Source organism: Theropithecus gelada, chromosome 10 (assembly GCF_003255815.1).
Source record: "Theropithecus gelada isolate Dixy chromosome 10, Tgel_1.0, whole genome shotgun sequence".
Taxonomy (NCBI): domain Eukaryota; kingdom Metazoa; phylum Chordata; class Mammalia; order Primates; family Cercopithecidae; genus Theropithecus; species Theropithecus gelada.
The window spans coordinates 38,209,723-38,235,985 of record NC_037678.1 but is presented as its reverse complement, the minus strand read 5'-3'; the positions used below and the strand labels follow the sequence as shown (position 1 = coordinate 38,235,985).

Here is a 26,263-nt window from a genome sequence, read left to right as displayed (position 1 = left end):
GTCTCGGCCTCCCAGAGTGCTGGGATTACAGGCTTGAGCCACCGCGCCCGGCCTGGAAACTTTTAAATTTAAACTTTTGGTTTAACATTGGGGTTTTTGTTTTGTTTCATTTTGTTTTTTTGCCTTAATAATATTAGGTAGTCCAAATGAAATTACCTTTCTTACTGGGCTTTGAGAATCAATAGATTCTTTTTAAAAATTATTATTATATTTTAAGTTCTAGGGTACATGTGCACGACGTGCAGGTTTGTTACATACATATACATGTGCCATGTTGGTGTGCTGCACCCAGGAATCTTTTGGCCAGGAGCAGTGGCTCACGCCTGTAATCACAGCATTTTGAGAGGCCAAGGCAGGCGAACCATGAGGTCAGGAGATTGGGACCATCCTGGCTAACACAGTGAAACCCTGTCTCTACTAAAAATACAAAAAACTTAGCCAGGAGTGGTGGCAGGCACCTGTAGTCCCAGCTACTCGGGAGGCTGAGGCAGGATAATGGCATGAACCCGGAAGGCGGAGCTTGCAGTGAGCTGAGATTATACCAGTTCACTCCAGCCTGGGTGACAGAGCAAGACTCCCTCTCAAAAAAAAAAAAAAAAAGAATCTTTTAATAGATTCTTAAAATTTATTGTAATAAATTCAGCAACCTTATTAACAGAAGAATCAATAGATTCTAATTTAATAATTGATATTTAACTTCAACATAACCCACTATAAAATTTAAAATACTCTTATTTTAAAATATGTTCATCTGCCTTCTTGATTTGCTTATAACTAATCTTTCCCTTTGAAATAGAGGCCAAAACGAATTCTAGGGCTTTGTTTGTTCTTTTATTTTTACAACACCCTAACATGATAAAGAAGGTAACATCAATTATTGGATTATATTATTAAGCAATAGAATTATGAACAATGTAACATTGATGGTCCCCGAGTTGGATTCATGGTTAAGGAGCAGTCATGGCCAGTGATTGAAAATCGGCACTTTTATATTGTCAGTCACTGATACCAAGGTTAAAGTTATATTCTGCCTTGTGATCTCTCTTTGACCTCAGCGTTTCTCTCCAGGGAGGGAACCAGGTCATAAAAGCAATGCAACTACCTATTCCAAGAATCATCTCTTGCAGAATGGGACCTTTGGTGTTGGTGCACAAACATAGTAACATTCGAACTTATTTCAGTTGCAGAAAATCAGTACAGATTATTAAAATTTTTATCCACTGTCATTAGTACACATTAGAATATATTAGAACTGGACTTAAGCAGATAATCTGGATGCATAACACTATAATATTACGGTATATAATTTCAATTAAAATTTAGGAATTTGCATGTCTTTCTGTTTGGTGTTGATTTTGGCTCCTAGTAATTGAAAGCGTACCTACAATCCAGTTAGGAATCTTCTAAAAAAGCACCTGAGTGCACTGTAGGGGCTCACTAGTTAGGGTGTGGTGAGGTAAACTCTTTTCAAGTGAGGAAGATTTTGCAACACTACAAATCATCTGCTGATTCATTTTTGGTAGATTTAATGCATAACAAATGAAGTTTAGTCCAAACAAATGGTGACCAAGTTAAGTTTGCTGGTTCATGTTTTTCTTCTCCCTTTGTCTAAGGTGAATTATTTTTCACATGTTAGTCAGAAGCCAGTCATGTGGCAGTAGCTAAACATAGATTAAAAAGTTAATTCTTAATGTTAATTATATTTTTAATTATTTTAACAGTTAAATTTAAATTTTAATTATTTTCTAACTTTTCATTGTCCATACTTGATTACTTAAAAATAAAATTATTTTAAAAACATGCACTCCAAAAGGGAGGCACCACTGATATACAACAAGCAAATTAACCTTCTGTTTTTGCATCTGCAGAAAATGTCTCAAGAACCAGAAGTAAATAAGGATGGTGATAGAGAGGTATACCTTTATATTCAAATGTTTCTGTTGAATTAGATTTTTCCGTTAACGTTGTTTGACAAAGTGTAAATGTAGGCATACATGATCCTGTCATGTAAGTAGCATAAATCATCAGTGAAAAATTTAATACTTAACTTAGAATTCTCTACATTGATTTATAAAGAGATGCAAACCCTAGAGATATTCTTTCATTATTATGGAATAATCCTGAATGGTGCTGTAAAATGCTAGGTAAATGCCACTGTAGGAGCTTTAGATCAATCATTTTATCTTTCTTGGTTTTAGTCTGATTATCAATAGATACTGTAGCTAAAGTAGATAATATCTCTTCTGTGTATTTTCCAGCTAGAAAATTTTATGGCTATCGAATGTGAAATTTGGGGAGCAATGAATTTTCTGGGATTCCATTCCACGCTTGTTTCTCAGCATTTTCACTCTGCTCCTTGTGTTGTCGCTAACTTTGGTTCCCATGTTTCAGTGAGCACCATCATGTTTTTGATATCCCAGGAACCAAACGAAGAAAGAATGATCAAAGACAGTGGGGGAGAAGAATATCTTGGTGCAGAAAAGGGCAATCTTCCTTTCTATTCCTGAAGTCCCATGGTGTCTCATCCTCTAAATCTGACTGCTTAATGTGAGATCTAGGTGGTAAAGATGGAAGAAGACACATTTTGCATCTTTGTCTTTTTATTTGTGTGTTCCCACGAGTCAATGGGGGTAAATATGTATATTAGAATCTGAAGAGTGGTTGGGAATAAAAGCACAAAATGAAGGAGGGCCGTTTTTGAATTTTGAAAAATTCTGTTTTATGCATTGAAACAGAAGTGAAGCAAACTTTACAAAAATTTTAGTGATATACTAAATGAAATGATAATTACATCTTTAAATTATATGGTAATAGTTCTGTATATATGATTAAAGTGTGAAATATTTTTCTTGACTAAAATAATGATAAACTGGTCAAATGATAAAATCAATTTAAAAGATTCTTTCTGTTCAATAAAGCAATAAGCATCCTTAATATCCAACTTCCACTCAAGGTTGAAGAAGAAATGAAGAAGCACGGAATTAATCATGTGAAATTACCAGAAAACCTGACTAATGGTGCCGCTGCTGGCAATGGTGATGATGGATTAATTCCACAAAAGAAGAACAGAACACCTGAAAGTCAGCAATTTTCTGACACTGAGAATGAAGAATATCACAGGTAAGCCTATGGCAACATTTAACAGGAGACAACCATATGCTGTCAAACTAATCCTTATTTGGGCTAATATTCATGATTAACAAATTTTATACTTTTACTAGGATATTCAGCCTTGCCTGGTAATCAGAAAAATGAAAATCAGCAAACAAAGAGTTATCATTTTTTCGAGTCATTAATTTATTTGAAAAATTGCCAGTATTGGCAAATGTGAGGGAAAAGGAATTTTCTTTTTTTTTGGTGAACTTTTATTTTAGCTTCAGAGGTACAAGTGCAGGTTTGTTATGCAGGTAAACTGTATCATGGAGGTTTGGGCTACAGATTATTTCATCAGCCACATAATAAGCAAAATACCCAAAAGGTAGTTTTTTGGTCATCTCCCTCCTGCCACGCTCTACTCTCAAGTAGACCCTGGTGTCTGTTATTCTCCTCTTTGTGTCCATGAGTTCTCATGTTTCGTTCCCACTAACGAGTAAGCATATGTGCCATTTGATTTTCTGTTCCTGCATTAGTTTGCTTAGGATAATAGCCTCCAGCTCCGTTCGTGTTGCTGCAAAGGAAATGGTCTCATTGAAAAAGACATTTCATACACTGTTGGTAAATATGTTTTGAACGTTAATTTAGTAGCATATTCACACACACACACACATAACAGAGTAAGGATATATAATACATGTAGAGGATATTTGTATAGATATGTTACCTATATACTTACATATAAGTACATTTATTACAGCATTATTGTGTAAAAAGTTGGAGCTAGTCTAATTCTTTATCAATAGGAAATAGCTCAATTGTCATACTCCCAAAATAATGTAGTATGCAACCATTTTTTAAAAATGAGGTTAGATCTAGAGTATACTGATTATTTCACATTTAAAATGTATTAAAGCATTTAGTTTCATGACACATCTTAAGAATTCTTGTTAGAATTCTTGTAATATCTGCTGTGTTGCAAATGGAAGCTACATGCTATGTTGACACTGTACCTTGTTAGCAACAAGATTGCTAGTTACTAAATTTTTGTTGTCATTGCCTGAGTGCTGAAATATTGGACCCTCATTCTGAATATTGCCAAGGGATTTTATGTGGGGATCTATAGTTAATATAAACATTTCAGTATATTGGGTAAAACTTTTATTAAAATATATCAAATGATCTTTGATCTACTAAACCAGGAGTTGGCCAGCTTTTTCTGCAAAGAGCCAGTTAGTAAATATTTTAGGCTTTGTGGACTACATATATTTATTTTGTTGAGACAGGGTCTCACTCTGTTGCCCAAGCTGGAGTGCAGTTGAGTGATCATGGCTCACTGCAGCCTCGACTTTCTGGGCTCTAGTGATCCTCCCGCCTCAGCCTCTCTGCTAGCTGGGACCATGGGTGTGCAACATCACACCCAGCTAATTGGCTCTGTGGACTGTAGAGTGAATAAGCATGGCTGTGTTCCAAGATTCTTGACTTAAAAAAACAGGCAGTGGGCTGGATTTGGCCCACAAGTGCTTACTTACTGACCCTTGTGCTAAAAGGAAGGTGCTGCTAGTGCATTGACTCTTATTTGTAAAAGTCCCCTGCATGTGTGACATTATCTTTCCTTTGAGAAAAGGATATATTTCAGTATCCAACTCACCATATTTTTCAACAGTGGCTTCATATAATTTTTAGAACTTCATTTATAAAATAAGATTATAAATTTCTGCATTTCTCCCTCTTTATTCCTGTTACTAGAACTCTGTATTGTCTGTGATCACTTACTTTGTATATTTTATGAGTGTCAACTCTCCTAGAATTGGCTGAGTTTTATCAAGCTAGAAATACCCTTGAAACTTTTAGTATTTCTTGGTCTTTATATATAAGCATGAATAAAATGATAATCAGCTTATGTAATCTAGAAATGTTCAAGGGGTCTTTAAAACCTTGGTCTGGCATTTTTAATGCCATATGTGTATAGTTTTTATAAACTTTAAAATATATAATTGTTATATAAAATTTGAAAACTCTACCTGTTATATAAAATTTGGAAACTACTATTTCTTGTCTATCACTTTTCCATGACTGTCGATGAAAATTATGTCATTCTCAGTCATGAGTGTTAAGCATGATGTCCTTCAAAGAACTGTCTACACTCAAGAACTCAAATTTTCTTTCCATTCACTCTTGTTCTCAATACCAGTAAGTCTTCAGTTTCAGCACTCCTCCAAAGTTGTTTTTCTCAAGGTTACCACTACATTTTTCTGCAAAAAAATTTTTTTCTTACACCTCATTTTATTTAATCTGTCAGCAATATTTGAGCCAGTGGAGGACATCTCCCTAAAGGTGTCTTCACTTGGCTTTCAGGACCTCACTCCCTCACGCTTTTCCTACTGCCTTTCTAGTCCATTCATCATGGTCTCTTTTGCTTGCTCCTCCTCATCTTTCTCCTTTTGGAAATTGTTGTTTCTCAGGGCTCAGTCCTCAATATTCTTTCTCATAACTTTTCTTTTTCTTTTTTTTAAAACATAGAGTCTCTCTCTCTCACCCAGGCTGGAGTTCAGTGGCATGAACTTGGCTCATTGCAACCTCTGCCTCCTGGGTTCCAGCGCTTCTCCTGCCTCAGCTTCCTGAGTAGCTGGGATTACAGGTGCACACCACCATGCCTGGCTAACTTTTGTATTTTTAGTAGAGAGAGGGTTTCCTCATGTTGGCCAGTCTGGTCTCAAACTCCTCACATCAGGTGATCTGCCTGTGTTGGCCTCACAAAGTATTGGGATTACAGGCATGAGCCACTGTGCCTGGCCCCTCATGACTTTTTCTACTGTGTATATGCTAGTGATTTAGAAATGTATGTCTCCAACTCAGATCCTCTCTCCTTAATTCCAGATCTCTGTATGAGCCCACCTAGTTGACATCTCTATTTGATTAGCTGTTGGGTATCACACGCTTGTCAGATCAAAAATTGGGCTACCGAGGGCCTTCCTGAAATCTACACCTCGTGTAGTTTTTCCTACTTTGGTTAATGGCAACTCTTCCAATTGCTCTGCCAAAAACCTTGGTGTCATTCTTGACTCATTTTTCTCTCTCTCGACACTTCACATTTAATCTCTCAGTAAATCTTGTCATGCCTACCTGAAGAATATATGCCAAAGCCAGTCATATTTTATACATCTGAGCCACCGTCATCTGCAGTCTAAATGGGTGTCATAGACTGGGAATTGATAGTCCTGGTTTTTAAAAACTTCCCTTTTCATCAATTCTTAACTCAGTGGATGGATTTAAAATATAAGTCAAATTGTGTCAGTCCTCTGCCCCGCCCTTCTGATTGCCTCCCATTTCACTCTGAGTATGTGTCAGAGTTCCTCCTAATATCTAAAAGGCAGTAAACCATCTGGCATGTTATCTCTCCTGCTTAAACTTCTGTTTCTTATCTCTTTTACGCTGCCTCAGCCACACTGAACTTCTTGCTATTCCTTACCTATCCCTAGTGCTTAAAGATTCCAGGCACACCTCTGCACTTAGCAGTTCCCTGTGTCTGGAATGCTTTTTCCCCAGATATTCTTCTAGCTTACTCTTTCCATTTCTTCAGTTCTTTACTTAAAATCCCCTTTCTAAGAAGAAGAACAAGGGTAAAAAGAAACACATTAAGGAATAACCACTTTCTGAAGAAGAACCACGTACCCGTACAATTTCTAGTCCAGAGAAAATGAAGAAAAAGAAAAAAAAAAAAAGAGATATAATGAGGACTAACAGAAAGGAATTACAATTGTATCACCAGGATGCATCATGCTTAAGATTCAATTGGGAGCATACCAGGGATGCTCTCTAACATTATCAAGGGAAGGTTCAATAAAACAAAGTGATTTGTCATCTCTAACTTCAAACCTATTTGTGTCTTGACATCAACTCTGTTAACATCATTTCTTAGAGTCTTTGATGTACAAATACAATTTTCTTTGTATTAAAGAAAAATCCTCTTTCTCAGCAGGGACTTTTCTGGCCATCCCAACTTTCCCACCACCTTCCCATCAAACACATAAACATTTCATTTTCCCGCTTTCGGTTTTCTCCTCTAACATACTGTATATTTTGCCTTATCTGTCTGTTGTTATTGTGTGTTTATCTCATTCTCATGAATAGGGTTTTTATTGCTCATTAACATATCCTCAGTTCCTAGAAACAGGTCTAGCATATCAGAGGTAACTACCTAATAAATAGTTATTAAATGAATGAATGGAGTTTATCCTGGGTATATTGTTTGATTGATTCCCACTTAAAAAATGTTTGACAAGGTTCATTTTAACAATTTTGCCTGGTAATTATACGCATTTTAAAAATTCTTTTGGCTCTATAATCTACATTCTTTATACTAATATTTTTTCACTTAGGGAGAAAAGGCCAATATTGTGGTTATTCACTATTCTTTTACTGGTAATCATGATAATTGCAATTATGGTAAAATGAGTCAGAAGAATTGCAAAGTTTACTGGTATTTTATTTATTTAGAGACAGAGTCTCATTCTGTCACCCAAGATGCAGTGCAGTGACGTGACCTCGGCTTACTGCAACCTCCGCCTCCTGTGTTCAAGCGATTCTCCTGCCTCAGCCACCTGAGGAGCTGGGATTATAGGTTCACGCAATCATGCCCAGCTAATTTTCATATTTTTATTAGAGATGGGGTTTCACCCTGTTTGTCAGGCTGGTCATGAACTCCTGACCTCAGGCAATCTACCCGCCTCAGCCTCCCAAAGTGCTGGGATTACAGGCATGAGCCACCACACCCAGCCACTAGTATTTTATTTTAAAAATATTAGAGTGGTAAATGTGATGGACTCACAGATTCTTTCCAAGGGATTATGGATCTTTGGTATTTGAAATAAAAAGACAGAGTTGGAATATTTTTCTACCTATAGTAAGATGTATACTGGTCAGGCACTGTCTATTCTGATGGAGCAGCTCTTGCTGCTGGGCTGTCTTTCAGAAGCAAGCTGCTCACATGGATATGGGTTGGTGAGCAAGGCCAGTGGTCATTGATCAATTGACTAGATTTTGAACTGGCTCTGGGTGGCTTCATGTTACCATGGCTACAGGTCAATTCTTTCCTAAGTTTGAGTCAACTTTAACCAGAAATTTTCTATTTAAAAGTTGCCTTCCATTAACTATGTTCAAAATGAAACTTTTTAATATTCCAGAATTATAGACTTGAAGTTTTGGTTATGATGAATTGGTTAATAATAGCTCTCAGGAAGATTTTTTTTTTAATACATCATCTTAACCAGAAGCGTTCTCTGTATAATTTATTTCTTAAAAATAATTATTTTGTTTCTTTTTTTGGTATTTTTAGAAGCTTTTGCTCAAGTCCTAACATAATCTCCAGTAGGAGATTTTAGTCTATTTGTCAGTTCATGTATGTATATGGTAGTGATATTCTCTTTTTAAATTCCTTTTCTTTTCTTATTCACTTTCTTCTCTGTACAATAACAGTGATATTGTTATGCATTTTTACCTCATTAAAAAGTAGTTACAATTTTATGCTGGCAAATCCAGCTTTTTATATATTTTGACTAAATAGTAGGTTAAAAGTGAAGAAAATTTACCAGATCATTTTATTTTCAAAGAAAATCATAACTAACAAAAATTGCTATTTTTGAATTATAAATGATGACATTTAGATATTTTAAAAGTAAGGATACCCCCATCCAGTAGTTTGGCTTTGTGTTTCCATGCAAATCTCATGTCAAATTGTAATTCCCAGGTGTTGAGAGAAAGACCAGCTGGGAGGTAATTGGATCATGGGATCTGTTTCCTCCATGCTGTTCTTGTGATAGTGAGTGAGTTCTCACAAGAGCTGATGGTTTCATAAGGGGCTCTTTCTGCTTCACTTCTCTCTCCTGCTGCCTTACAAAGAAGGTGCCGGCTTCCCCTTCACCTTCTGCCATGGTCGTTAAGTTTCCTGAGGCCTCCCCAGCCATGCATAACTGTGAATCAATTAAGCCTCTTTCCTTTATGAATTACCCAGTCTCAGGTATATATGTGTATGAATTACCCAGTCTCCGGTATGTATGACGTATGTATATGTGTGAGTGTATATACATACATACATCTATATACATATATATGAGATATATTTATGTGATGTAAGATATGTGTGTGTGTGTGTGTGTGTATATATATATTCCTTTTCTTTATTCCACACATCAGTTGATGGACACTGGTTGATTCCGTGTCTTTGCATATTATGAATTGTGCTGCAGTAAACATATGTATGCAGGTGTCTTTTTGAGAGTATGATTTCTTTTATTTTGTGTAGATATCCAGAAATGAGACTGCTGAATAAAATGGTAGGATCTACTTTTAGTTCTTTGAGAACTCTCCATACTGTTTTACATAGATTTGTACTAATTTGTATTCCCACCAGCAGTGTCTAACTGTTCTCTTTTCACCACATCCACACCAATATCTGTTTTTTTATTTTTAATAGTGGTCATTCTGGCTGCAGTGAAGTGATACCTCACTTTTGTTTTATTTTACATTTCCCTGATGCTTAGTGATATTTAGCATGTTTTATATGCTTGGTCACCATTTGCACATCTTCTTTTGAGAAATGTCTATTCATGTAATTTGGCTAATTTTTAATGGAATTATTTGTATTTTTTCTGGTGATTTGTTTGAGTTTCTTGTAGGTTGTAGATATTAGTCCTTTGTTAGATTCATAATTTGCAAATATTTTTCCCATTGTGTAGGTTGTTAGTTTACTCTGATGATTATTTCTTTGGCTGTGCTGAAGCTTTTTAGTTTAATTAGGTCTCATTTATTTATTTTCATTTTTGTTGCTTTTGCTTTTAGGGTCTTCATCATAAATTCTTTGCCTAGGCTAATGTTTTCAGGTCTTAAGTTTAGGCCTTTAATACATTGTGGATTAATTTTTGTATATGGTGAGAGATAGAGATCCAGTTTCATTCTTCAACGTGTGGCTATCTTTTTTTCCCAGCACCATTTATTGAATAACATGTACTTTCTCCAGTGTATGTTTTTGTATCCTTGCTCAGAGATCATTTAATTGTGGTGGCTTTATTTCTGAGTTGTCTGTTCCATTCCATTGATCTATGTATCTACTTTTATACCAGTACCATGCTATTTTTGTTACTGTGGCCTTAGAGTATAATTTGAAGTCAGGTAATGTGATGCCAACATATTTGTTCCTTTTGCTTGGTATGTCTGTTGCTATTCAGGCTATTATGTGGTCCTAGATAAGTGTCAGCATTTTAAAATAATTCTGTGAAGAATGACATTGGTACTTTTTTAGAAATTGTATCAAATGTATAGACTGCTTTGGTCACTATGGTCATTTTCACAAAATCAGTTCTTTCAGTCCAGGAACGTGGGATGTATTTTCATTTGTTTGTGTCATCTATTATTTTCTTCAGTGGTGTTTTCCAGTTATCTTTATATAGATCACTCACCTTTTTCATTAAGTATTTTCCTAGGTATTTCACACTTTTTTGCAGCCATTGTAAAAGGGATTGGATTCTTGATATGGACTCTCGGTTTGGTCATAGTTGGTGTATAGTTGTACTACTGATTGGTATTCATTTATTTTGTAACCTCTGAGACTTTACTGAATTCATTTATCAAATGTAGAAGTGTTTTGTAGGCGTCTTTAGGGTTTTCTAGGTAGAAGATCATATCATTGGTGAAGAGATAGTTTGACTTCCTCTTTTCCAATTTGGATGCCCTTTATTTCTCTTGCCCAATTGCTCGGCCTAGGACTTCCCAGTTTTATTCTCAATATGCATGAAATAAAAGTAAAATGGAAAGTGTTTAATAATTAGTTTATTTCACATATGTCTTTCATACACAGATAAAATTAACTCAAAGTTCTATGTTAAAGACATAATATTAGACCCTGTCTTGTTATAAAAGGAATTTCTAAGTTGTTTATAAAATACAGAGGAATCAAGAATATAAGTGGAAAGTGTTTCCAAAAAATAAACATAAAAAGTATGGGTTAATACAGAGCTTTCGAATCCCCAGGCCACGGACCAGTACCAGTCCCTGGCCTGTTAGGACCTGGGCCACACAGCAGGAGGTTAGTGGCACGTGAGCAAGTGAAACTTTCATCTGTTTACAGCCACTCTGCATCCCTTGCATTACTGCCTGAACTCCTGCTCCTGTCAGATCAGTGGTGGCATTAGATTGTCATAGGTGTGTGACTTGAACCCTGTTGTAAACTGCCCATGCAGGGGATTCAGGTTGTTCATTCCTTATGAGAACCTAATGCTTTATGATCTGTCACCGTCTCCTGTCACCCCCAGATGGGACCATCCAGTTGCAGGAAAACAAGCTCAGGGCTACCACTGAGTCTACATTTTGGTAAGTTATGTAATTATTTCATTATGTGTTAATAATAATAGCAATAAAGTGCACAATAAATGTAATGTGCTTGAATCATCCTGGAACCATCCCCCACTTCAGGTTCCTGGAAAAATTATCTTCCACAAAACCAGTCCCTGGTGCCAACATGGTTGGGGAGAGCTGAGTTAACACATGTGAGACCCCTTTGCCTTGTCTTGGATTAATGTGCAGATATACATTGTGTGAATGACATCTGATGGCGCCATCTTACCCTGTAGATAATTTTGGGGACACCTCCAGTATTTCATGAAAATTAAAATTTCTTCTAGTGATGAGCAAAATGATACTCAGAAGCAAGTTTCTGAAGAACAGAACACTGGAATATCACAAGATGAGATTCTGACTAATAAAGAAAATCAGATAGAAGTGGTTGAAAAGAAAATTAATTCTGAGGTATTTTCTTTGGTTATTTTCAAATGTTTTTATATATGTATATATATTTTAAACATTTATTTTGGAAATATAAAGGATTTTAAAGTCATATATGTATGCATATATTCTATATATCATTTGTCATATATCTATATGTGAACACATAGGACAAAGCCATGTTCTTAATTCAACTCCATTTGCCTACAACAGTCAAGTAGTGACCTTCACAATGGTCTCAATCCAAAGGAGAAAAATTTGATGTTTTTCATAAGAATTGATGATCTTTCCATATCAAAAATAAGTTTTGCTACTAAGAACAAATTTTCCACGTTTTGGACATTAGTTTATTTTTTAAAAATATTAATGGAGAAGTCAATTGATTATTTTCACTGACAGGAAAGTAGGAAATGTATAGCTGGGTCAGAGGCCACATTGTGAATGTCATTATTCTTGCTTTTGAGGAGAGTAACAGTTTGCTTCAAGTAGTTTCTCATTTCAATGTAAAGAGCTTTGAAAACAATGACATGCCATGATACACATTTAGTGATAATTTATTGATAAGTATTTTGTTCCTAGAGAAATAGTTCAGTATATTTCCCCTATTTCACACTTATTACTGTTTCAAACATTATATAGAGGAAAGAAAAGTTGTGGCAATGACAAATAATCTGATTTCTAAGAAAATTTCTATAAGTTGTATCTTATTTACCATTCATATTTTGAAATAAAAAACTTGTCTTGTATTTGTATATTTACATCACAGAAGTAACTATAATTTTTGTGGAGGATCACTAGAAGTAGCATCAGAAGACTTGGGGAAAATCCTGCATCTTGTATATATTTTTCGACCTCTCCTTTAAAGAGTCGTGATCTTAAATGAGTTCAGTATTGTATGTAGAAGTGTAATGCTTAGATACAGATATGTACTGTGTAGAAGGGTACAGTGCTTAGATTTAACAGTTATAAATAAATGTAATTCTTATGACTGAGTATAAAAATATTAGAAATGTAGAATGTCGCTAAAACGTTCTTGAGTAAAAGAAACTTAAAGAACTTTGAGAAATTGCTTCTGTTCAAATATATACATAGCTAAGGCTCTTATGGTGGTGTGGTTGATAGGTTAGATATCAAAGTGTAAACCCAATCTCAAAAATATAGTCAAATGTATTAATCTTACGTTTTATGCCTATGGGTTTTTTGTAACTGAGATAAAGGCTTTTTTAATTCTGAGATTCTTAAAAATCCTCTAGTGATTTATTTTTCATGGTCTTTAAATAAATATTTAAACTTTTGGGAATTTACACTCTATTAGGTTTGAAGTTTTGTCCAATTTTTTTCTGGTTAGATATCTACTATGGGGATTCTTTCATTATACAAATATACATGTTATTTTTTAATTTCAGAAGAAATCAAGGTATGTCATTCTATTGAGTGCTAACTAAAAGTTTCCTTTGTTCACTTAGCTTTTTCTTAGTCATAAGAAAGAAAAAGGTCTCTTGCATGAAAGTAGTACGTTGCAGGAAGAAATTGCCATGCTAAGACTAGAACTAGACATAATGAAATATCAGAGCCAGCTAAGAGAAAAGAAATATTTGGAGGAAATTGAAAGTGTGAAAAAAAAGAATGATAATGTTTTAAAGGCTATGCAGTTGAATGAGCTCACCATGGGTGATGATACCACCGTACTTGTCATTGACAACAGCTCTGGCATGTGCAAGGCCGGCTTTGCGGGCGACGATGCCCCCCGGGCTTTCTTCCCTTCCATCGTGGGGCACCCCAGGCACCAGGGCATGATGGCGGTCATGCGTCAGAAAGAGTCCTATGTGGGCAACGAGGCCCAGAGCAAGAGAGGCATCCTGACCCTGAAGTACCCCATGGAGCACGGCATCATTACCAACTGGGATGACATGGAGATCTGGCACCACACCTTCTACAATGAGCTGCATGTGGCTCCCGAGGAGCACCCCATCCTGCCGACCGAGGCCCCCCTCAACCCCAAGGCCAACCTGAAAAGATGACCCAGATCATGTTTGAGGCCTTCAACACCCCAGCCATGTACGTGGCCATCCAGGCCGCGCTGTCCCTGTACACCTCTGGCCATACTACTGGCATCGTGATGGACTCTGGTGATGGGGTCACCCACACTGTGCCAATCTATGAGGGGAATGCCCTCCCCCGTGCCACCCTGCGCCTAGACCTGGCTGGCTAGAACCTGACTGACCACCTCATGAAGATCCTCACTGAGCGTGGCTATAGCTTCACCACCACGGCCGAGCGAGAAATCGTGCATGACATCAAAGAGAAGCTGTGCTGTGTTGCCCTGGACTTCAAGCAGGAGATGGCCATGGCAGCTTCCAGCTCCTCCCTAGAGAAGAGCTACGAGCTGCCCGATGGCCAGGTCATCACCATTGGCAATGAGCGGTTCCGCTGCCCCGAGGCACTCTTCCAGCCTTGCTTCTTGGGCATGGAATCCTGTGGCATCCACAAAACTACCTTCAACTCCATCATGAAGTCTGATGTGGACATCCGCAAAGACCTGTACACCAACATAGTGCTGTCTGGTGGCACCACCATGTACCCTGGCATCACTGACAGGATACAGAAGGAGATCACCGCCCTGGCGCCCAGCACGATGAAGATCAAGCTCATTGCTCCTCGCAAGCGCAAGTACTCCGTGTGGATCGGCGGCTCCATCCTGGCCTCGCTGTCCACCTTCCAGCAGATGTGGACAGCAAGCAGGAGTATGATGAGTCAGGCCCCGCCATTGTCCACCGCAAATGCTTCTAGGTGGACTGTGACTTAGTTGCGTTACACCCTTTCTTGACAAAACCAAACTTCGCAGAAATTAAGATGAGATTGGCATGGCTTTATTTGTTTTATTGTTTCATTTTTTGTTTTGTTTTTTATTGGCTTGACTCAGGATTTAAAAACTGGAATGGTGAAGATGACAGCAGTTGGTTGGAGCAAGCATCCCCCAAAATTCTACTATGTGGCCAAGGACTTTGTTTGTACATTGTTCTTCTTTTCAATAGTCATTCCAAATATTGTGAGATGCATTGTTTCAGGAAGCCCCTTGCCCTCCTAAAAGCCACCCCACTTCTCTCTAAGGAGAATGGCCCAGTCCTCTCCCGAGTTCACACAGTGGAGGTGATAGCATTGCTTTCATGTAAATTACGTAATGCAAAATTTTTAAAATCTTTGCCATAATGCTTTTTAATTTTGTTTTATGTTGAATGATCAGCCTTCATGGCTCCTCTTTTTTGTACTCCAACTTGGAGTGTGTGAAGGCTTTTGGTCTCCCTGAGAGTGGCTGGAGGCAGCCAGGGCTTACCTGTACTGTGACTTGAGAAGAGTTGGATACAAGTGTACACCTAAAAAAAAATTGAGTGAGGGAGCACAGTATTTCAGTACAGTGGACAGCTTAGCATTTTGACAACTGAGAATAAAATGCTCAGTTCTGAACTGGACAATGTAAGACACAACAAAGAAACATTGGAAATGGAAATTCAATAACGTTATTGTAGACTGGCTACTGCTCTACATGACTGTGACCAGTCAGATAGCTGAAAGTGACTTCTTTCCAGAGAACAAGACATGAACAGGTTTATTTACAGAAGACAATGAATTCTCATATATCTAACCTAAAAGATAACAGATTCTTTCTGAACAAGTCTGATGTAGACAGTAAAATCAACAGGCTAAAAATTAAGCTCCATCAAACAAGATAAACTCTAAGAGAAAAGACGAGGAAGGCCGCCACCTTTCCTGTTCAGGCAACTTAGTCATTCCAGCCTGCGGGCTTTGGAGAGTACAAACCGACCAGAGGCAGAAGAGATCCTGCAGCACAGCATAGCTGCTTTACCAAATCATGGCCAGATTGCTTCTGTAAGCAGGCCCCTGATCCTGTTCCACCTCACTGGACAGGACCTCCCAACTGGGGCCTGCAGCTACCCCCAGCAGCATTCCTTGGCCAATGGAAATTTGAAATGTTCCTGGGACAGAGCTCCCAGAGAGAGGGGTGGGCCACCACCTTTGCTGTTTGGGTGACTAGCCGTTCTGGCCTGCGGGCTTTGGAGAGCCCACGCTGACAAGGGGTGGAAGAGGTACCTCAGCACAGCACAGCCACACTATGAAAACGTGGCCACAATCTTGTTTAAGTCAGTCCCCGACCACATTTCTTTTTTTTTTTTTTTTTTTTTTTTTTTGAGACGGAGTCCCGCTCTGTCGCCCAGGCTGGAGTGCAGTGGCGCGATCTCGGCTCACTGCAAGCTCCACCTCCCGGGTTCACGCCATTCTCCCGCCTCAGCCTCCGAGTAGCTGGGACTACAGGCGCCCGCCACCACGCCCGGCTAGTTTTTTGTATTTTTAGTAGAGACAGGGTTTCACCATGTTAGCCAGGATGGTCTCGATCTCCTGACCTCGTGATCCACCCGCCTCGGCCTCCCAAAGTGCTGGGATTACAGGCTTGAGCCACCGCGCCCGGCCCCCCCCGACCACATTTCTAATCAGCGGGTGAAGTCTTTCAACCAGGGTCTCTAGCTACCTTGACTGCTGTTCTCTGGCCGACAGAGGTCTCAGGCCTCCCTGAGTCAGAGCTCCCAGGGGGAGGGCCAGACTGCCATTTTTGCTGTTTGGGTGACTCAGCCGTTTCAACCTTAGGGCTTCAGAGTGTCTGAAGTGACCAGGGGCTGAAGTGAACCCCCAGGACAGCACAGCTGCTCTACAAAAACATGGCCAGGCATTTTTTTAAAGCAAGTCCCTGTTCTTGTTCCTCCTGGCTAGGTAAAACTTCTCAACTTGCCTCCAAGCCACGTCTTATAGGTGTGTTCAGATTGGCAACAGGTTCATACCTCAGTGGTACAGAACTCCCAGAGGAAGGGGCAGGCTATCATCTTCCCTGGAAAATACGAGGCAATTAGGGACTGGAAGGGACCCCCAGCTTACCACAGCAGCCCTACAGAAAAGTGGCCGGACTGTCTGCTTGATGGGCAGGTCCTCCTGGCCTGAGTCTCCAGCCAGCCCCCCACTGGAGCTATCAAGCCTGTAGCAGTTCGGCGATTCCCTGGACAGAGCTTCCAGGAGCCAATAAAATCCTCTCTGCCACTGCCGCTGCGGTGGAACTGCCCTTGCTACCCTCAGAATATCAAGTGAGCAAAGACCCTAAGTGCCATATCAACACCTCCAATAAGTTGCAGTTGACCCAATGAACAAGCCAGTACATCTCCCATGGGTAACACACACCCTCCACTGCTCATCACCAGACAGGGAACACTGGCTTGGGCCCACAGCACAGACCCTCCATCCTGGGCTGATTACACTATGTGATTGCTAATTCACATGTCTCTGGAATGGAGCACCCAGGAGACAGGCAAAGTGGTGGAGCAGCAAGTCAGGTGATATGGAGCCCGGAGGTTAGGGACAGCTCTCTCTCTAGGGTACACTTGCCCTTGTGAGGCACTTTAGGAATGCTGAGGTCAGACCAGCCACATCTCATGTGCAACATTGCCCAGCAGAGATCAGGTCTGAGAGTTCCCCTCTTAAAAAAGGGGACTTGCTTAAAAAGGAAGTCTGGCCATGTTTGCGTAGAGCAGCTGTGCTGTGCTGGGGGTTCACTTTTTTGAAAGAGTTCCCTGGGACCTGATCTCTACTGGGCAGTCTTGCACATGAGATGGGGCTGGTCTAATCTCAGCACTCGTTAGTCAGCTTGCCTCTCCCAGGGCCCCAGCCTGGCCACACCTGCTTACAGGGCACTCGGATGCCCACACCGTGCTAGTGGGCCATACCTGATCAGTGGAGAGCTGCAGCAAGGTGGCCTCTATAGCCACGCACCAGCCTTCATGTTACCTCTCCATACTGCAGCCCTTTATATGGAAACTTTCTACATCACTTTGCTGTGTGTGTTTACACAGGTGGTTTTGCTGTACTTGCCCTAAGAACACATGGGAGTGCAGCACACACCCCCACCCACACCAACTGCCATTAAAGAAATTTCAGCCCAGATTTTCATGTCCAGCAAAATTAAGCATCATAAGTGAAGGAGAAACAAGATCCTTTTCAGACGAGCAAATGCTGAGGGAATTCAGTATCACCAGATCTACCTTACGAGAGCTCCTGAAGGAAGCACTAAATATGAAAAGAAAAGACCATCACCAGCTGCTAGAAAAATGCACTGAAGTACACAGATCAGTGATGCTAAAAAACAACCACATACACAAGTCTGCAAAATAACCAACTGACAGCATGATGACAGGATCAAATGTACACATACCATTATTAACTTTAAATGTAAGTAGGCTAAGTGCTCCAATTGAAAGACAGAGGGGGGCAAGCTGGATAAAGAACCAAGATCTATTTCAGTATGCTGTCTTTAAGAAACCCATCTCACATGCAGTGCCATACATAGGCTCAAAATAAAGGAATGGAGAAAAATCTTTCAAGCAAATGGAAAACAGAAAAAAAGCATGTGTTGCACTCCTAGTTTCTGAAAAAAACAGACTATACCATTAAAGATAAAAAAAGAGAAAGACATTACAAAGGTGGTCCTGACCTTTGATAAATCTCATTATTGATTGATACCAACCTGGGCTATATTTATTGCCCAAAGCAATAGGATAATTTGCTGAGGTTGTTGAGCTTCTCCCCTGCAGAGAGTTCCTGATCTCCCAAAATTTGGTTGAGATCTAAAGGTTGATTTTGCTGTACAAGTCCTTTTCTGAAGTTTTACTCATTTCCAACAAGGAAGGCAGGTTTTCCTGCCTCAATGACGATGGAGAGCAGGCACCTCCTTTCCTGAGTTTCAGCTTGCTTCTGACAGGGAAGGTGAGTGTCAATTTTTTCCAGCTTCTAAGATGACAGAGGATGATCACCAGCCTGAGTCTTATTTCCATCAGTAATCATGTGAATTGTGCATTTGTTTGTTTGGCTGAACTCTTTGTGTGTGTTTGTGTTTGGGGTTTTATTGTTGTGGTTTCACTTTTCTCCCTTCTCTTCCTCACTTGGTCAAATCCAAAGAAATGTTCCAATTTGTGGGGAGCAAAGCATCTGAATTGGCCAAAATTCCTGTGGTTGCAAAAAAAAAAAAACAAAAACAAAAACAAAAAACAGAAAAGAACAAAAACAGAAAAAACAAAAAAATTAGCAGAAATTTTTTAATTTTTAATTTTTATTTTTTTTAATATAAGCGGTCTCATCTATATAACAAGTTCATCTTTTGCTAGCCAAGGCCAAACTGATGGACTAGCGGTGGCGACCCAATGTTAACATTCTGTCCTCTTCACTACAGAAACCTGAATTTGGTTCCTAAGTCTAGTTCTTTCTGTTTGATATTTGTGCTACTTTTAAAATATCAGCAGTTTGTCCCAGCTATGATGTGGTAGTAAGAGATTTAATAGCATTTTCTTTACAAGTTCTATGATTAAAAGCTTTATTAAAAGAAATTTTTTTAAAATTATACTTTAAGTTCTGGGGTACATGTGCAGAACGTGCAGGTTTGTTACATAGGTATACACATGCCATGGTGGCTTGCTGCATCCATCAACCCATGATCTACATTATGGATTTCTCCTAATGCCATCCCTCTTCTAGCCCCCCCACCCGACAGGCCCTGGTGTGTGATGTTCCCCTTCCTGTGGCCATGTGTTCTCATTGTTCAACTTCCACTTATGAGTGAGAAAATGTGGTGTTTGGTTTTCTGTTGTTATGTTACTTTGCTAAGAATGATGGTTTCCAGCTTCATCCATGTCCCTGCAAAGGACATGAACTCATCCGTTTTTTAAGGATGCATAGCCTTCCATAGTGTATACATGCCACATTATCCAGTCTATCATGGATGGACATTTGGGTTGGTTCCAAGTCTTTGCTGTTGTAAACTGTGCTGCAATAAACGTATGTGTACATGTGCCTTTATATTAGAATGATTTATAATGTTTTCAGTATATACCCAGTAATGGGATTGCTGGGTCAAATGGTATTTCTAGTTTTAGATCCTTGAGGAATCTGCACAGTCTTCCACAATGGTTGAACTAACTTATACTCCCACCAGGAGTTTAAAAGTGTTCCTATTTCTCCACATCCTCTCCAGCATCTGTTGTTTCCTGATTTTTTAATGATGGCCATTCTCAGTGGTGTGAAATGGTATCTCATTGTGGTTTTGATTTCCATTTCTCTAATGACCAGTGATGATGTACTTTGCTTCACATATTGTTTGGCTGCATAAATGTCTTCTTTGGGAAGTGTCTGTTCATATTCTTTGCCCACTTTTTGATGGGTTTGTTTTTTCTCTTGTAAATTTGTTTAAGTTCTTTGTAGATTCTGCATATTAGCCCTTTGTCAGATGGATAGATTGCAAAATTTTTCTCCCATTCTGTGGGTTGCCTGTTCACTCTGATGATAGTCTCTTTTGCTCTGCAGACACCCTTTAGCTTAATTAGATCCCATTTGTCAATTTTGGCTTTTGTTGCCATTGCTTTTGGTGTCCTAGTGATGAAGTCTCTGCCCATGCCTATGTCCTAAATTGTATTGCCTAATACAAGGACAATTCTGTGCCTGAGTGCCATACCACCCAAAGTGATTTATAGATTCAGTGCTATCCCCATCAACCTACCATTGACTTTCTTCACAAAATTAGAAAAACTATTTTAAATTTCATATGGAACCAAAAAAGAGTCTGCATAGTGAAGACAATCCTAAGCAAAAAGAACAAAGCTGGAGGCATCACAGTACCTGACTTCAAACGATTCTACAAGGCCACAGTAACCTAAACAGCATGATACTGGTACCAAACCAGATATATAGACCAATGGAACAGAACAGAGGCCTCAGAAATGACACCGTACATCTAAAACCATCAGATAGTCAATAAAACTGACAAAAATAAGCAATGGGGAAAGGATTCCCTGTTTAATAAATGTTAGGTAAACTGGCTAGTGATATGCAGAAAACTGAAACTCTGCCACTTCCTTACACTTTATACAAAAATTAACTTAAGATAGATTAAAGAGTTAAATGTAAGACCTAAAATCAAAAAAACCTAGAAGAAAACCTAGGCCACCAACCTGAGGGAAAATGTACTTGTAGTGAAATACACAAGCCTCAGTGCACAACTGTGCTACAAATGGAGCCATATAGAGGAAATGAGCAGCAGGCTCAGGAACAGGGTGTGTGCGCTTCCTTTTGGGCTCCAGTCTGTGCCACAGGGCTTGTATTGCACTGCAGGCTTACTGGTTGCCCAGAGGCAGACTACAGGCCGTCTTGAGGAGGACTTTATGTTTAAGTGCAGAAAGCAGTCAAGATTACCACCTAGGTCTCTCGTCCTTCTGTGGCCCTGGACAGACTTAGATTTTGGGCCAAGGGGGGAAAAGCTCACTCAGAGCAGCGTGTTGGTAACTGGGGCCTGTGCATGCCAGGCAAGGCCAAGCTGGCTCAAAGAACAACCAGCCACCTCTGCAAGGGTGTGCCGGGACCAGCTGGACCAGCCACCAACCTCACCCACTCAAGGAAGCCGGGATGGCCAGGTTCCAACAGACTGAGTGGATGCCACCTGATGGCTGATGGAGCTGAGACCTGAGGAAAAGCAGATGGCACTGGGATGCTACGTGTAGGGTAGAAAAACTGATGTACCCTGACCGGCAGTGTGAGAGGTTGGTGGCTGGTCCACCGGCTCCTGGCACACCCTTGCAGAAGTGGCTGGTTGCCCTTTGAGCCAGCTTGGCCTTGCCCGGCATACACAAGCCTCGCTGCAAAACTGTGCAACAAATGGAGCCATACACAGGAAATGAGCAACAGGCTCAGGAGCAGGGTGTGTGCTGCCTTTGGGCTCCAGCCTATGCCTCAGTTGTCGTATGGCACCGCAGACCTCTTGGTTGCCACGAGGCAGACCACAGGCCATCTTGAGGAGAATTTTATGTTCAAGTGTAGAAAGCAGCCAGGATTAACACCCAGGGGACTCTGCCTTCTGTGACCCAGGCCAGACTTAGAATTTGTGACTAGGCACGAGAAGCTCACTGGGAGCAGTGTGTCAGTACCTGGAGCCTGTGCACGCCAGGCAAGGCCAAGCTGGCTCAAAGAGCAACCAGCCACCTCTGCAAGGGTGTGCCTGGAGCAGGTGGACCAGCCACCAACCTCAGCCACTAAAGGAAGCAGGGATGGCCAGATTCCAACAGCCTGAGTGGCTGCCTCCTCATGTTTGATAGAGAAGAGGCCTGAGGAGAAGCAGATGGCGCTCGGGCCCTATCTCTAGGGTAGAAGAACTGATGTATCCTGACCGGCTGCATGTGAGGTTGGTGGCTGGTCCACCCTTTCCTGGCACACCCTTGCAGAGGTGGCTGGTTTCACTTTGAGCCAGCTTGGCCTTGCCTGGCATGCAGAAGCCTCAGTGCACAACTGTGTTACAAATGGAACCATATAGAGGAAATGAGCAGCAGGCTCAGGGACAGGGTGTGCGCTTCCTTTTGGGCTCCGGTCCATGTCACAGGGCTTGTGTTGCACTGCGGGCTTATTGGTTGCCAAAAGACCACAGGCTGTGATGAGGAGGACTTTATGTTCAAGTGCAGAAAGCCAGGATTACCACTCAGGGGACTCGACCTTCTGTGGCTGTGGCCAGATTTAGACTTTGTGCCAATGCAGGACAAGCTCACTTGGAGCAGTGTGTCAGTACCTGGGGGCTCTGCATGCCAGGCAGGCCAAGCTGGCCAAGCTGGCTCAAAGATCAACCAGCCACCTCTGCAAGGGTGCGCCTGGACCAGTTGCACCATCCACCAACCTCACTCACTCAAGGAAACAGGGATGGCCAGGTTACAACAGCCAAAGTGGCTGCCACCTGATGGCTGGTGGAGCAGAGGCCTGAGGAAAAGCAGATGGCATGTTTAACTCTTTAATGCAACTTCAGTTAATTTTTCTATAAAGCAGATGGCACCAGTCCATGCATCAGGGCTAGTATGGCACTGTGGGCCACAGAAGGCTGAGTCCCCAGGGTGGTAATCCTGCCTGCTTTCTGCACTTGAACATAAAGTCCTCCTCAAGATGGCCTGTGGTCTCCCTCTTGGCCCTACCTTTAGGATGGAAGAACTGATATACCATGTCTGGCAGTGAGTGAGGTTGGTGGCTGGTCCTCCCGTTCCGGGCACACCCTTGCTGAGGTGGCTGGTTGCTCTTTGAGCCAACTTGGCCTTGCCCAGCATGCACAAGACTCAGTGCAACAACTGTGCTAAAACTGGAGCCCCACAAAGGAAACGGGCACCAGGCTCAGGTGCAGGTTTTGCACTGCCTTGCAGACTCCAGTCCATGCCTCAGGGAACTTATGGCACTGCCCGCCTCCTGGTTGCCAAGATGCAGACCACAGGCCGTCTTGAGGAGGACTTTATATTCTAGTGTAGAAAGCAGCCAGGATTACCACCCAGGGGACCAGGACTTCTGTGGCCCAGGCGAGACTTAGAATTTGTGCCAAGCAGGACAAGATCACCCTGAGCAGTGTGTCGGTTGCTGGGACCTGTGCATGCGGGACAAGGCCAAGCTGGCTCAAAGAGCAACCAGCCACCTCTGCAAGGGTGTGCCTGGAGCAGGTGGACCAGCCACCAACCTCAGCCACTGAAGGAAGCAGGGATGGCCAGGTTCCAACAGCCTGAGTGGCTGCCTCCTCATGTTTGATAGAGGAGACCTGAGGAAAAGCAGATAGCACTGGGGCCCCTCGTGTAGGGTAGAAGAACTTAAGTATCCTGAGCAGCAGCATGAGGTTGGTGGCTGGTCCACCCTTTCCTGGCACACCCTTGCAGAGGTGGCTGGTTGCTCTTTGAGCCAGCTTGGCCTTGCCCGGCATGCACAAGCTTCAGTGCACAACTGTGCTACAAATGGAACCATATAGAGGAAATGAGCAACAGGCTCAGAAACAGGGTATGCACTTCCTTTTGGGCTCCAGTCCATGCCGCATGGGTTGTATTGCACTGCGGGCTTATTGGTTGCCAAGAGGCAGACCACAGGCTCTCTTGAGGAGGACTTTATATTTAAGTGCAGAAAGCAGTCAGGATTACCACCCAGGGGACTTGGCCTTCTGTGACCCTGGCCAGATTTAGACTTTATGCCAATGCAGGACAAGCTCACTCGGAGCAGTGTGTCAGTACCTGGGGGCTCTGCATGCCAGGTAGGACAAGCTGGCCAAGCTGGCTCAAAGATCAACCAGCCACCTCTGCAAGGGTGTGCCTGGACCAGTTGGACCATCCATCCACCAACCTCACCCACTCAAGGGAACAGTGATGGCCAGGTTATAACAACCTAAGTGGCTGCCACCTGATGGCTGGTGAAGCAGAGGCCTGAGGAAAAGCAGATGGCACGTTTCACTCTTTAATCCATCTTCAGTTAATTTTTCTATAAAGCAGATGGCACCAATCCATGCCTCAGGCTAGTATGGCACTGCAGGCCTCAGAAGGCTGAGTCCCCTGGGTGGTAATCCTGCCAGTTTCTGCACTTGAACATAAAGTCCTCCTCAAGATGGCCTGTGGTCTCCCTCTTGGCCCTACCTTTAGGGTAGAAGAACTGATGTAGCCTGACCGGTAGCGAGTCATTTTGGTGGGTGTTCCACCGTCTCTTGGCACACCCTTGCAGAGATGGTTGGTTGCTCTTTGAGCCAGCTTGGCCTTGCCCAGCATGCAGAAGCCTGAGTGCAACAACTGTGATACATGTGGAGCCATGCAGAGTAAATGAACAGCAGGCTCAGGAGCAGGGTGTGCACTGTGTTTTGGGCTCCAGTTCATGCATCAGGGCTCATACGCACTGCGGGCTTCTTCATTGCCAAGAGGCACACCACTGGCCGTTTTGAGGAGGACTTTATATTCAAGTGCACAAAGCACGCAGAATTACTACCCAGGGGACTCGGCTTTCTGTGGCCCAGGCCAGATTTTGAATTTGGGCCACGGCAGGACAAGCTCACTTGGGACAGCGTGTAGGTAGTTGGGGCCTCTGCATGTCAGGCAAGTTCAAGCTGCCTCAAAGAGCATCCAGCCACCGCTGTAAAGGTGTGCCTGGGCTCTGGAGGGTGGTGGCCCTACATAGGGCCTCCAATCCCGTATTTTCCTTCTACGCTGCCCGCAGAGGTTTCCCAAGGGGCTCTGCCTCTGCAGCATGCTTGTTGCTGGAAACAGTGAGAGGTGGTTTTGCAGGGTGGAAGCCTTCAACAATGGTTAAGCATCGTCTTCTTGATGCTGACCTAGTGATAGCAAATTCCCATGAGATCTGGTTGTATAGCATGATATGGCACCTCTTTCCTCTCTCAGTCTTGCTCCTTCTCCTGCCATGTGAAACATCTCCTTGCCCTTTGGCCTTCTGGTATGATTGGAAGGCGCCTGAGTCCTCCTAGATGCAGAAGCCACAATGCTTCCTTTGTAGCCTGCAGAACTATCAGCCAATTAAATCTGTTTTCTTTATGGTCATATAGAAAGTTAGTACTGTGAACTCGAGCTATGAAATACCTTCAAGGCCTTTTCCCCTTTGTCTTGGCAAGCAGCGCTCAGCTTCTTTTCATGCAAATATCTGAAGCCTACGTGAATTTTTTCCCTGAAAATGGACTTTTCTTTTACCACATTGACAGGCTGTGACAAATACGGCTGACAATGCAGAAGCAGGTTCAGAAGTCTGTAAAAGACAGAGGTCGGGAGAGTTGGGAAAGCTTAGAAGACAGCAAGATGGGGAAAAGTTTGAGCACTGTAGAGAATTGTGAAATGCTTGTGATGAGAAGGCTGACAGAAGGATGGACAGTGAAGGCCAGACTTAAAAGGTCTCAGATGAAAATGAGGAATTTCCTGTGAACATAAGCCAAGGTTCCATTTGATTGACCTAACAGAGAACGTGACTGCACAGTGACCTTGCCCTGGAGATCTGTGAACTATGAACTTGGGGGTGGTGATTCAGGATGTAGCTGGTGGAATGAACATCTAGGCAGCATAGCATAAGAGGTGTCCTGTCTGCATTGAACAGCCTGTGTTCTTATGTGTTACCTAAGAAATGACTTCAAGATGGAACTTCTATTTAAATTGAGGGGATTGTGGTGGGGCTGGGGCTGAAAGGCAGGGGTTGGGGGCAGATCCTTCACAAATGTTTAAACACCATCCTTTTAATGCTGTCCTTCGGATAGTGAGTTCTCTTCCTTATTTAGGAGCTTTGAGATTGAATGAATACTGGCCTGCTGGGTTTTGGATGTGCATTGGGCCTGTGGTCCCATTTGTGTTATTTTCTGGGAAATTTCTTCCCTTTGGATTGAGAAACCTTACCCAATGTCTGTACCATCATTGTGCTTTAAAAGAACTACATTTTAAATTCATTTTAAACCCGTAGGCAGAAGAGACTGTAGCCTTGTTTCAGATAAGACTTTGAACTTTTTACGTTTGAGTTAATGCTGGAATGA

The 26,263-nt window shown here is 41.6% G+C and overlaps 1 protein-coding gene and 1 pseudogene across 1 annotated transcript in view; one reads left to right on the top strand and one right to left on the bottom strand.

Moving 5' to 3' along the window:
* The window catches only part of LOC112633322, a 243,062-nt pseudogene extending 228,401 nt beyond the window's left edge, over positions 1-14,661 (top strand).
* LOC112633323 (putative ankyrin repeat domain-containing protein 20A5) overlaps positions 1-26,263 on the bottom strand; it is a 276,236-nt gene that overhangs the window by 101,543 nt on the left and 148,430 nt on the right. The gene's annotated exons all lie outside the window — the stretch shown is intronic.